Here is a 12,750-nt window from a genome sequence, read left to right on the forward strand (position 1 = left end):
TTTTTCAAAACAACATATTTTTCTCATCACTAAAGTGTTTGATTTAGATTTTATAAATATTTTTCTTTCACAGTTCCTGTGGGTACGATAACTCGACATTTACTTGTCACTTTATTACTTGATACGATTATGTACATTTGTACATTTCTGTCGTTCCAATTTTTTAACGCAGTTGCTGAGTACTATTTTAAAAGACATTATTTGTAAAATTGTTAATTTTTCATTTTGGTTTATTTTTATATTTAATTTTAATTTAATCATTTTTTTGTGATTGTGCTAGGTGCTTATGATTATTGATCAAAGTATCAACTTACTCCCCATAGACCCTGAGATTGAAAGGACTTTTCGACAAAGAAGAAGACAAGCAGTTCAGAGAAGGACCGAAGAGATGAATTTTGAAAATCTGAATTAAGAAAATGGTGCAAATCATTGTTAAAATCCTATCCTTATTGCTGATGATAGGGATAGAGCTCTAAGAAAGTATGTCGTGCCAGTGTTTCATGAGCTTAATCTGGGTATTAGGAGACCCGAAATCGAAGCACAACAATTTGAGCTGAAGCCAATCATGCTCTAGATGCTTCAAACCGTGAGCCAATTGAGTGGAATGCCTACCAAAGATCCTCGCCTTCACTTAAGATTGTTTGTGGAGGTGAGCGATTCTTTCAAACTAGCCGGAGTGCCCGAAGATGTACTATGATTAAAGCTATTCCCATATTCACTAAGGGACAAAGCTCGAGCGTGGTTGAACTCACTGCCTTCAAATTCCATTACCTTATGGCTAAAGTTAGTAGAACGATTCCTTATGAAGTACTTCCCACCTAGCAAGAATGCTAAGTTGAGGAACGATATTAGTACCTTCTAACAGATAGATCACAAGTCCTTGTATGAGGCATGGGAAAGGTTTAAAGAACTATTATGAAGATGCCCTCATCACATAATCCTCATTGCATCTAATTTGGAGACGTTCTATAACGATATCAATGCTCACACAAGGATGGTGGTAGACACTTTTGCTAATGGTGCTCTCCTTTCTAAGTCTTATATCAAGGCTTATGAAATCATCGAGAGGATTGCCAGCAACAATTACCAGTGGCCAACCAATCGAGCAATGTAATGAAGATGAGTCATTAGATCACATGAAGTGAATGCTCTCACTTTACTTGCATCTCAAGTATCCTCGATATCCTCAATGATTAAAAAGTTTACTACTAATGGGTTTAATAATTTTGTAGCTCAGTCACCAAATTAATTTGAAAATATAGCCTATGTTTATTGTGGGGAAGGGCTATTGTTCAAAGAATGCCCATCAAACCCAAAATCCGTGTATTACATGGGTAACCAGAACTAGAACTGAGGAAGGCAAGGACTGCAATCTAATTTTTATAACCCATCTTAGCAAAACCACCCTAATTTCTCTTGGAGTAACCAACGGGCTGGACCTAGTAACACTTGTGCAGAACCTAGATCAACCCAGCCACATGTATTTACCCAGCAAGTTCAAAAACAACCTTAATTTTGAAGCTTCCAATGGCTTAGAAAACCTATTGAAGGCATACATAGTGAAAAATGATGCATTAATCCAAAGCCAATGTGAGCAGACCCGTGAGTAGCTCGAAAGTGAGCAACATGTGATATGTGATATGAGGTAGCATTGGCTACATATGAGGCAGTTAGGTGTGAGATTCTGTTGCATCCGATAGTATTCTGAGTGTTGAATGGGTAGTTTTAAAGGAAGTCTAATGAGTAATCATGATGAATATGTCAAAGACGAGGAAGTAAGTTATTATGTGCAACTGGGCACTGGTATGTACATTAACTCATGAGAATGTCATGAGATATGATGAACTTGTGGTGAGAATATGAATATATATATATATGAAGAATGAGTTTAAGAGATTTGATAAAATACAAGATTATGTTCATTATGTCAAATGTATGATTAATACTTATTTAAGTTGTATTTTGTTTGCATGTGAACTTACTAAGCTTTAATGCTTACCCCCTTTCCTTTTTCTTTCTTATAGTGTAGCCAAGCTAGCTCTGGGATTGGAAAATGTCAGAGACTTGATCACACTATTAATTGAATATTTGGTATAGCTAGTCTCATCATTTTGAGTATGGCATGTATAGGGACTTGGTCTTTTTTTTTATGTGTCATATTGATTAGCCAAATGTGTTGGCTCATGAAAGTATTGTGACTATTTTGTATATGGTCTTGAGAGGTGGCTCATATTGATTATTTGGGTTGTAACCCTATTTATTAGTGCATGCATGCAAATATGTTTATGCTTTAATATGGTTATGGTTGCTTATTGTTAATGAGTGTGATAGATGGCATGTATGTTTGGTGTATGAAATATGATTAATGTGTATGACAATAAAGGTGATGCAAGTGGCTAACTTGAAAGTAAGTTAGTAAAGATGATAGACAAATATAAAATTGGTATGGAATGCCATATGAAAGAATGATAGTTTGAATAGGTGATATGTTGACATTACCAAGTCATAATTTAACCATGAATGTGAAAGCTTGAGTAATCAAATATGCCATGTTGCATGCTATGAAGTGAGTGTAGGTATGTGAGTGTTTAAGGATGGCAAATGGCTTGGAAAATAGTCGAGAAATTGTCCACACATTTAGACACAAGGGCATATGTCTTGGCCGTGTGTGACACACGGTCTACCCCAGGGGCGTGTGATCTGGCTGTGTGTTCCCTGCACCCTAATAAAGCAAAACAGATTGCCGAGTAGTAAACACACGAGCAGAGACACGACCATGTATCTCAATCGTGTGAAGGACACAACCTTAAGACATGGGCATGTGCCCAGGCCGCGCGAAGTCTGCACTTGATTTTTGGAATTTAATTCGCCATACGGCCCAAGAACACAGACATGTGACTTGGCCATGTGACCTTATTTAGTTGATGACGTCATAGTCAGAGAGTTACACGGGCGTGTCCCAAGCCACACGGGCGTGTGACTCTCCAAAGTATGAAAATTTTTTAAGTTTTCCAAAAGTTTCCAAAGTTCTCGGTTTAGTCCCGAACCACTCCTAAGGTACGTTTTGGGCCTCATAAGCCCATATAAGGGACGTTTTGCATGTAAATGAAAAGTTTTAAATTTGGACGAAAATTCCTGTCTTGGTTTTGTATGATTGGTTACGTTTGAGTCCAGTAACGCCTTAAATCTTATCTCGGCTTTGGATACGGGTAAGGGGTGTTACAACCCCTCAATCATCTACTATGCCAACTCGCACTTTCTTTAACACTACAACAGAAGAGTGGTACCAGAACAACATCGCCAAGTGACCCTTTTACTTGGAAGAAGGTTTTCTTTTAAAGACGAGCCTATCATGGGATACGATGTATCCGTTTCTTCTACCGTGGAGCAACATTGATTTCAAATATTTTGTTTGCATCCGGGGAATGTTCTGACCAAGATTATTTGTGAGTTTTATGCTCACCTTATTTCCCCAAATGTTGCTTTTATATATGTGTAAGGAGTCTCGATCTTATTTGATTAGGATACTATTAATGCTCAGTATGGTCTTTCTGATATCCAAGGTGAACATACCCAGTTTGCTGCAACCATCACTATTGGTGAGTTGAATCAGGTTCTTCAAGACCTTTGTATGGCGGGAACTAAATGGACAGTGTCGAGGAAAGATTGTTACACCGTTGAAAGGGCATTTTTGAAGCCCAAGTGCAGAGTGTGGTATCACTTCCTTAAGACGCACGTACTCCATTCTACCTATAACTCAATAGTTTTTAAGGAGCGTATGTTGTTTCTCCATTTCATCATGCAGGGTAGGAAGATTAATATGGGTAAGAATATATATTCAATGAAATTCACCAGTGCTCACAAAAGAATGTCGAGAGTCTGAACTTTCCTTCTTTAATCACTACACTTTGCCAGCATGCTCATGTCTCAGTCCAAGCCAATGAGGAAAAGGACCATTATAAGATTGATTGTTGCGATGATTTTTAGGGAGGATTTGCCACGGCAACAACCTCCTAGCTTAGCCTCAACATCCTTTATGCCAATATTTTCTACTGCAACCACCACCACTTCTAACAGTTTATTCGAGCAGCAAGTGCTCAGTTCATTAGAGAAGTTGTAGAAATAGAATAATCTTTTTGAGGCTCAGCAGCTTCAGCTTGCTACAGATTTGGAAAAGGTACAAGACAAATTGGCTCTCTTCTAGGCCTATGTGGAGAGGAGGGATGCTGCTCTAAAAAGGTTCCTTGAAAAGAATTTCACCAAGCCAATGCCTATTTTTCCTAACTTCCCTAAGGAATTGCAAGCAACTATAGCAAAAAGGGTTGGTCAAGCTCAGCCAACTAAAACAGTGTAACACCCCTAACTCGTATTCATCACCGAAATGGGGTTACGAGGCATTACTGGTCATAACACAACTCAAACAAATATTCCTTACAATTCATATTTCGTAACTCATTCCCATTACAAAACTTATCATTAATATACTTAAACATAATCAAACATGTATCAGCAAATAACAAAAATAAAGCATGTGATAAAATATTTATCTTATTAATTGAATGACAATCATACCATTTCAAAACTTATGCACATACGCATATATTAAAACTAACAAAACATATATAAAACCTTAATAACATTACAATGGTTGAACATATTATAGTTACTAAATGACCAATTCCAAATTTCATTTTTAACCAATTCATGCCTCACTCACTTGAATAATATTAAGGATTTCCTAAGTACCATAGCCGAATCAAAACATGCAAAGTTTATATGTTTTCTGCTTTTGCATAATACACACATTTGATCAAATCACAAGGCTCAATTTTTTATTAATATATAGGATAATAACTAGCATTATAATTTTAAAACACAAGTGCTGATTCAATATGCTCTGATTCGATCTTCTATTTCATGTTTAGACAAATTCACATATTATGCATATTATTCTAGTCTAAAACATCCACACGGCATAATAGACATATTTATATGTATACATAAACATGCATTAAACAGGGATAAAAATATACATCTTTTCTCATCACAAGTTATGCGCATATAACCATATCAATGTAGACCATTTTCAAGCATCAATACTTAAACATATCATGACTATTATAATCATACCTAAACTTCATTTTTATGCCGTCAAATAAGTCATATGAAACCAAATCTAAATACACAATAATTTAAGCATAATGCTTATACATACTTGCCATCACAAACCGAATCTAAATAGCTAATCCACAAGTGAACATGTCATAAGCATATACCTTTATTTTTTACTAGGTTTAACCGAATATACTCATGCCTTGAACAAGCTACCATTTATATCATAAAATAACCAAATCCAAACATATAACCAAAACACAATTCATACATATCATAATATATACTTACCAAAATAAACTCAAACCATAATCAAATATAACCAAACTTAAGCATGAAGATTAAGCCATTTTCGCATGGCTAAATATATACAACTTTCAAAAACCAACCAAAACAAATCTAGCCTATATATGCCATAGGTTCATAGTTCAAGCTTTTTAAAATACCGAAACAACGATCGATAGTGTGACGAATTTCCTTGATGATCCCTGAGCTCGTAACCAACATACGAAAATCTATAAGACAATGAACACACACTCACATAATAAGCTTAAATAGCTTAGTAAGTCATAAGCAAATAATTCATTTTAATGACATAAATAATTCAATTGAACTAGACCGAACCAAACAAACCTTAACCAAATGTACATGTATCATGCTTGCAAACTCAAACATATCTCATAAACATTAAGATTTTAATATCAATGGCCGAATGTACATATACTCATAAACATATATAATTCTCACTTTTATAATGCATATTTCATATATATATATATATATATATCACAAGTACACACTTACCTTATTTTCCCAATCATTTAACTTAGCACATACCTGACCTCTTAGCTCAATTTTGACATTCGATCGTTACTCGATATTGCCCGTGGAACCATTTGGAATTAATAAGGATACTCAGATAGTCGAAAAGCTCGTACAACGCCAACGTCCCAGACGTGTTCTTACATGTAATCACATATAGATGCCACTGTCCCAGACATGGTCTCACACGTAAATCATAGATCGATGCCAACGTCCCAAACGTGGTCTTACATGAAAACACATATCAAAATCCTATGTCATGACATATGTAACCTAACTATTCCTGAGGTTCGTATGGGACTTTCAAAAGTCGTAACTCGATCAATTCAGGCTCGTAAATACTTTTCCCATACTTATACAAATTTAGCTTGAACATATATATACAATTAATAATTCAATTTGGCACAAATAAAATATATATATATATACAATCAAATTTTAACGACATTTATTTACTTATGAACTTACCTCGGACAACGATGAAAGAACCGAGATGATTATTCGACAACTTTAGATTTCCCCCGATCCAATTCCGATTTCCTGTTTTCTTGATCTAAATGAATACAAATTTAACTTGTTTATTAACATATTCATTCAAATTAGTCCACAAACACATAAATGGGCAATTTACACTTTGCCCCTGACATTTCACATTTTTCACAATTTAGTCCCTATTTCAAAAAACACAAAATATTTAAAATTTCACAACACCCATGCTTGGCCAAATTTCACTAAAGTCCCTAGTAGCCCATTTCTTTCATTTATTTCACGTTTTGACCCCTCAATTTACAAAATTCACAATTTAATCCCCAATAGACATTTTTTCTGAAAATCACTTAATTAAACATAAAAATCTATTAACACATATTTATTTTTCATCATCAAACACAAAAATAATCAAGCTTTAAACAAAGGAAAAACACAAAATCATCATCAAATTCAAAAATTCAAGCATGGGCTAGCTAGTATTCAAAGCAACGATCTCAAAAACTTAAAAATCATCAAAAATCAAACAATTATCATGCCTTAATTTAAGAAAATCAAGGCCGAACCCTTGGAAGTCATTTCTTTCTTTTTTTTTCGTATATTCGGTCATGCAAAAGATGAACAAGGCCATTTTTTTTATTTATGTTATGTTTTATTATATTACTTATTTAATTAATTTACAAAACTTACCTTGATGAAATAATATACTAACTTAATAATGGTTGTCCATTTTTGTCCATGCATCTTAAGTACACATAGTAGCCTGCACTTAGTACTACACACGTGACCTAACCATCTGATACACGTAGTAGCCTGCACTTAGTACTACACACGTGATCGAAGTTATCAGGTATGCATAATAGCCTGCACTTAGTACTACACATGCGACCAATTATCCAGTACACGTAGTAGCTTGCACTTAGTACTACACACATGACCTCACAATAGATCATTCGTATCGTTTCTATTTCGAAGGCTCAACCTGGAAATTCCTCACTTTCCATCATGTTACAATTTATTCATAGTCCTTTTTCAATTTGCAATTTACAACAAACAATCATTCTATAGGCAGCCACATTTCATATGATAACAAAATATAATAATATAAAAAGATTCGATAAATTATTGACGTACAAACTTACCTCGGATCTAGAAATGGCAATTTACCATTCTAGTCCATAACCTTATATTTTCCCGATTTAAGCACAAATATCGATTTCCTTGATCTATAATATCACATTTAGCCTATTAATTAGTCACACTATTCATATGGGTCTAAAAATCATATTTTTACAAATTTTCATTTTGACCCATAAACTTTTGCATATTTTCACTTTTACCCCAAGGTTCGAAAATTAAAATTCTTCCTATTTTCTTATGTTTTATGACATGCTAATCATTTTTCCCTTATATGGAAACATCAAATTCTCACTCTAACATGTACTTATGAACATTAGGTATTTTTACCGATTATACCGTTTTACTCGTTTTCACGTAAAATCGCTTAGCAAAAGTTGTTTAACACAATTTCAAGTTTCATATTCTACCATTAAACATCAAAATACATGCATATCATTCATGGGTAAATTTTTAAACATAAATCCTAGCTCAAAATAATGGTAGAAATGAGTAGATCATGTTACTTGGGATTTCAAAATACATAGAACATTAAAAGCAGAGCTCTAATCACTTACTATTAAGCTTGGAAGCTTGGCCAAACCCTAACCATGGCTGCTCTTGGTACATTCTGCTATAGCAAGAAGAAAGGGACACATTTGGAGTTTAAAATTTGTCTTTTAATTCATTTTATGCCTAAATGACCAAAATGCCCTTTTTACTATTCTTTCAAATTTTACCCAATCAAGGCCATTTTTGTCCAACAAGTTATACAATGGTTTAATTATCATTTAAGGACCTCCCATTAAAATTTCATAACAATTTGATACCTTTAACATGTAGAACTCAACTTTTGCACTTTTTACAATTTAGTCATTTTTACTAAATTGAATGCCCAAACGTCGAAATTTGTGAACGAAACTTTCACGAAATCATTTCGTGAAATCGTAGACCATTAAAATATAATAAAAATGAAATTTTCCCCATCGGATTTGTGGTCTCGAAAGCACTGTTCCGACTAACCCCAAAATCAGGATGTTACATTTCTCCCCCTTTAGGGATTTTTGTCCCCGAAAATCTTACCAGAAAAGTGGTTTTGGTTTTTCAATTGGATTCCTCAATCCTATAATCAATGTCAAAGAACTTTTACTACCTGTCTTTTTAAATTTTACATACAAAAATCATAAGTGGTATTCACTTTACAATACTTTTTCTGAAACTTAATCTCTACTAAAAAGCTCATGTACTCAAAAGTCCGATCCATACCATCATGTTACATATACATTCGCACCCGAATCCTTTCGAATTCGAATAGTAAAACTAGTCAGTTCATCTCAACCTCATACTCTTTATAATTTCATACAGTCCAATTATTTGTCAATTCAACCCTCAGCTACTTTTTATTTCAAGCCTCTTCTGGCTTTCCAAAGAAATCATGATATGAAACTCGGATCTCAATCCAATTAGTGGAGACTAAAATTCCATGATATCCAAAATTCATAAAGACACGAAATTCTATGAATCTGGTGAGCAGACATTCGGATATACCAGCATAATTTACACATCTCATAACGTTTAACAACGATACATATCACTTTCCTCTTTCAAGGACAGGAATGATCCAGACAAGAAAATCCATATTAACCTTTTCTATTTCCATTCTAATTCTGAAACGGCAAAAATAATTCTGATGATTCTTGCTATTTCAAGAATTTGTACTCAAAGATAAACAATGATCGTTTCAGCATTTTTTTAATACCCAGATTATCTTCACACTATCAATATCAGATCTTCTTATTGTATACGATTCTTCTAGGAAACATACACTTTTTAATTAGACTATTCGTCTTTTTACCCGTGAAGAAATAAAATATTATTCTCAAGTATGCACATCTCATTAAATTCTAGACATATATTCCATACAGATTGAACAATCAAGTCGACCTTATTCATCCGTAATTGATATTTCAAGAAATTATCTCTTCTAGTCAACAAAACGATTCAACATGCATCATTCCAAATTCACTCATCATACCAATCGAATACTTTAACAAATGCATTAACATAAGTAATACTGATACCTCAACTGAATACATTAACTCTGATTAACTTTCTTGAGAAAGGAAATCCACCATACACAATTTCTCATTGATTCTCAATAGGCAGAATATAACAAAAAATACCAAAGAAAAACAGAACCATGCAGATCATAACCCAATCAGACTGACAATATATTCGTCTAACGTTAAGATTAAGGAACATTTTCATAATATAATAATTCATCAGGGATTAGATAGCCCTAATAATATTTCTTATATCAGGTAATCTCATACAATATCTCAATGGAGACAACCACAAACTGTTCACTATAATTACCATGCTTGAACATTTCATATTTCAAACATTATTCCTTTAACTATTTCTGTCGTCCCAAATTCCATAATATTCCCTTTACTAAGAAAACCAATTCATGAGGGAATTTCAATCAATACATTTCTCGACATCATACCTGCAACGCCCCGTACCCGAGACCGTCGCCGGAGTCGAACACGAGGTGTTAACAGACTTAATTCATTACTTAAACAAATTTCAAACAATTTATTTTAAAATTTCCATTAAACTAGCAATCTGCGTCACGATCGCTAAAATTCATATCTCGAGTTACTGAAACTCGAATCCAATTCCGTCAATTTTCCCTGAAAATAGACTCATATATATATTTACTAATTTTTTTATAGAATTTTTGGTCGAGCCAATTAGTACAGTTTATTAGTTAAAGTCTCCCCTGTTTTGTGTATTACGAATCAGATATCTCTCTATACAGAATTTCAATGACTATGAAGTTTGTTTCTATTAAAACTAGACTCAATAAGAAATCTTTACATATAAAGAATTACTTCTAATTATATTTGTACAATTTATGATAAATTTTTAAAGTCAGAACAGGAGATCCAAAAATCACTCTAGCCCTATTTCACAAAAATTCAAATATCTCATAAAATATAATTCATATACCTGTTTTGTTCAATCCATATGAAAATAGACTCATTAAGCTTCAATTTCATAGCATACTCATCATTTAATTCCATTTCTACTATTTTTAGTAATTTTTCAAATTTACATCACTGCTGTTATTAGAATCTATTTTATGGTAAATTTTACCTATTTCATGGTTTCCATGGATTAGCTAGCAATTTGACATACATAACACCAAATATGATCATGATTAGCCATTCCAATGGCTAATCATTACCAAGCATTTCCATACCACTCAATAACCATATCATAAGACCATATATACAAAATCATTATAATGTTATACATGCCATACTTAAAATATACAAGCCATTATGCCAAGATGGTATACAGATAGTGTGAGCGAACCTCCGACCGTTCCCGATTTCCGAGCTGGCTTGTCAAAACTACAAGGAATGAAAATGATGGAGTAAGCATAAATGCTTAGTAAGTTCACATGCAAATAGCAAGTAACATAACCATATAAGCAAACATAAAACATCATTTGCATAATCATCACCAAGACATTCATATCATATTTTTATTTATCATTTTACCATATTATTGTTATATCGATTTTTCAACCCGAGGGTTAAGTACATACCTGTTCAAAGTATCCATTTCACAACACTCACCAATACGTCCCTTTCATCTCTAGTATTCCTCCATTTGAGTAGAACTTTACGAGTTGAACACATCGGAATATAATTCAGATACATGGAAAGTTTGCACATAAGTGACACATATGTAGCCAAGTTACCATGTAACCCGCCCATAAGCGAACTTGGACTCAACTCAACGAGCTCGGGCGTTCGCATCAACAAGTGAACTCGGACTCAACTCAACAAGCTTGGATGCCTAGTTACATCTCTCGAACTCGGACTCAACTCAACGAGTTCGGACATTCGCATCCATAAGTGAACTCGGACTCAACTCAACGAGTTCGGACATTCGCATCCATAAGTGAACTCGGACTCAACTCAACGAGTTCAGATGCCCAAATATCCTAGTGACATGTCACTTGTATCCTAATCCATTCCTAAGGTTCAACGGGACCTTTTTCCCAATCATGTGTCTCAACCATCTTCTACGGAATGCCGATGCCGATACTCGGCAGTATTTCACATTTTCCAAGTATATCACACAATTTGACATATTATCAAACAATTATCACGAGTATAATATTTCATAATAATTATCATATCATTTAAATAACATAAAAACATTTAAAATAATAACTATGTTACCAACATTTACATATGAACTTACCTCGTATGCGAAAATGGCTACTTTTACCATTTCGTCCACAACTTGGTATTTTTCCATTTTAGCCCAAATTTCAGTTTTCCTTGCTCTATCATTTAAAATATAGTCTAATTAGGACTCACATTATTCAAATTGACCCAAAATCATATTTTGGCAAAATTACAGTTTTGCGCCTAAACTTTTGCATATTTACACTTTTGCCCCAAAGCTCGTAAATTAAACTTCAGCCTATTTTCTTATGTTTTATGACATGCTGATCATTTTTCCCTTCTATGGAAACATCAAATTCTCACTCTAACATGTACTTATGACTATTAGGTATTTTTACCGATTAAGCCCTTTTGCTCGTTTTCACTTAAAACCGAGTAGCACAAGTTGTCTAACATAATTTAAAACCTCATATTCTATCATAAAACACAAAAATACATTTCACCTATGGGTATTTTTCCAAATATAAAACCTAGGTTAAATTATTGCTAGAATAAGCTAAATCAAGTTACCGGGACTCCAAAAATGTAAAAATCATTAAAAATGAGGCTAGAACGGACTTACAATCGAGCTTGGAAGCTTGAAAAACCCTAGCCATGGTTTCTCCTTGCTATATTCGGCCATGGGGTTGAAGATGATCAAAATTGGCTTTTAATTTTGTATTTTAATTCATTTTACCCCTAAATGACCAAAATGCCCTTACTACTAAACTTTCCAAAAATTCCATCCATGTCCAATTTTTGTCCATAGACTTATAAATTGGTAAAATTGCTATTTAAGACCTCCTAATTAATATTTCAAAACAATTTCATACTAGAAACTTCTAGAATGCAAGTTTTGCAAATTATTCGATTTAGTCTCTAATTTCAATTTAAGCACTTTATGCATAAAATTTCTTCACGAAATTTTCACACAATCATGCAATCATATCATAGAGCTTAAAAT

At 33.7% G+C, this 12,750-nt stretch overlaps 1 non-coding gene across 1 annotated transcript; it reads right to left on the bottom strand.

Moving 5' to 3' along the window:
- Window positions 1-832: 832 nt before the first annotated feature.
- On the bottom strand, window positions 833-936 carry LOC128292531 (small nucleolar RNA R71). Its single transcript, XR_008282516.1, has one exon. It is a non-coding gene; the product is annotated as a small nucleolar RNA R71 (small nucleolar RNA).
- Window positions 937-12,750: the final 11,814 nt, after the last annotated feature.

The sequence above is a fragment of the Gossypium arboreum genome, chromosome 4, assembly GCF_025698485.1.
Source record: "Gossypium arboreum isolate Shixiya-1 chromosome 4, ASM2569848v2, whole genome shotgun sequence".
Taxonomy (NCBI): Eukaryota; Viridiplantae; Streptophyta; class Magnoliopsida; order Malvales; family Malvaceae; genus Gossypium; species Gossypium arboreum.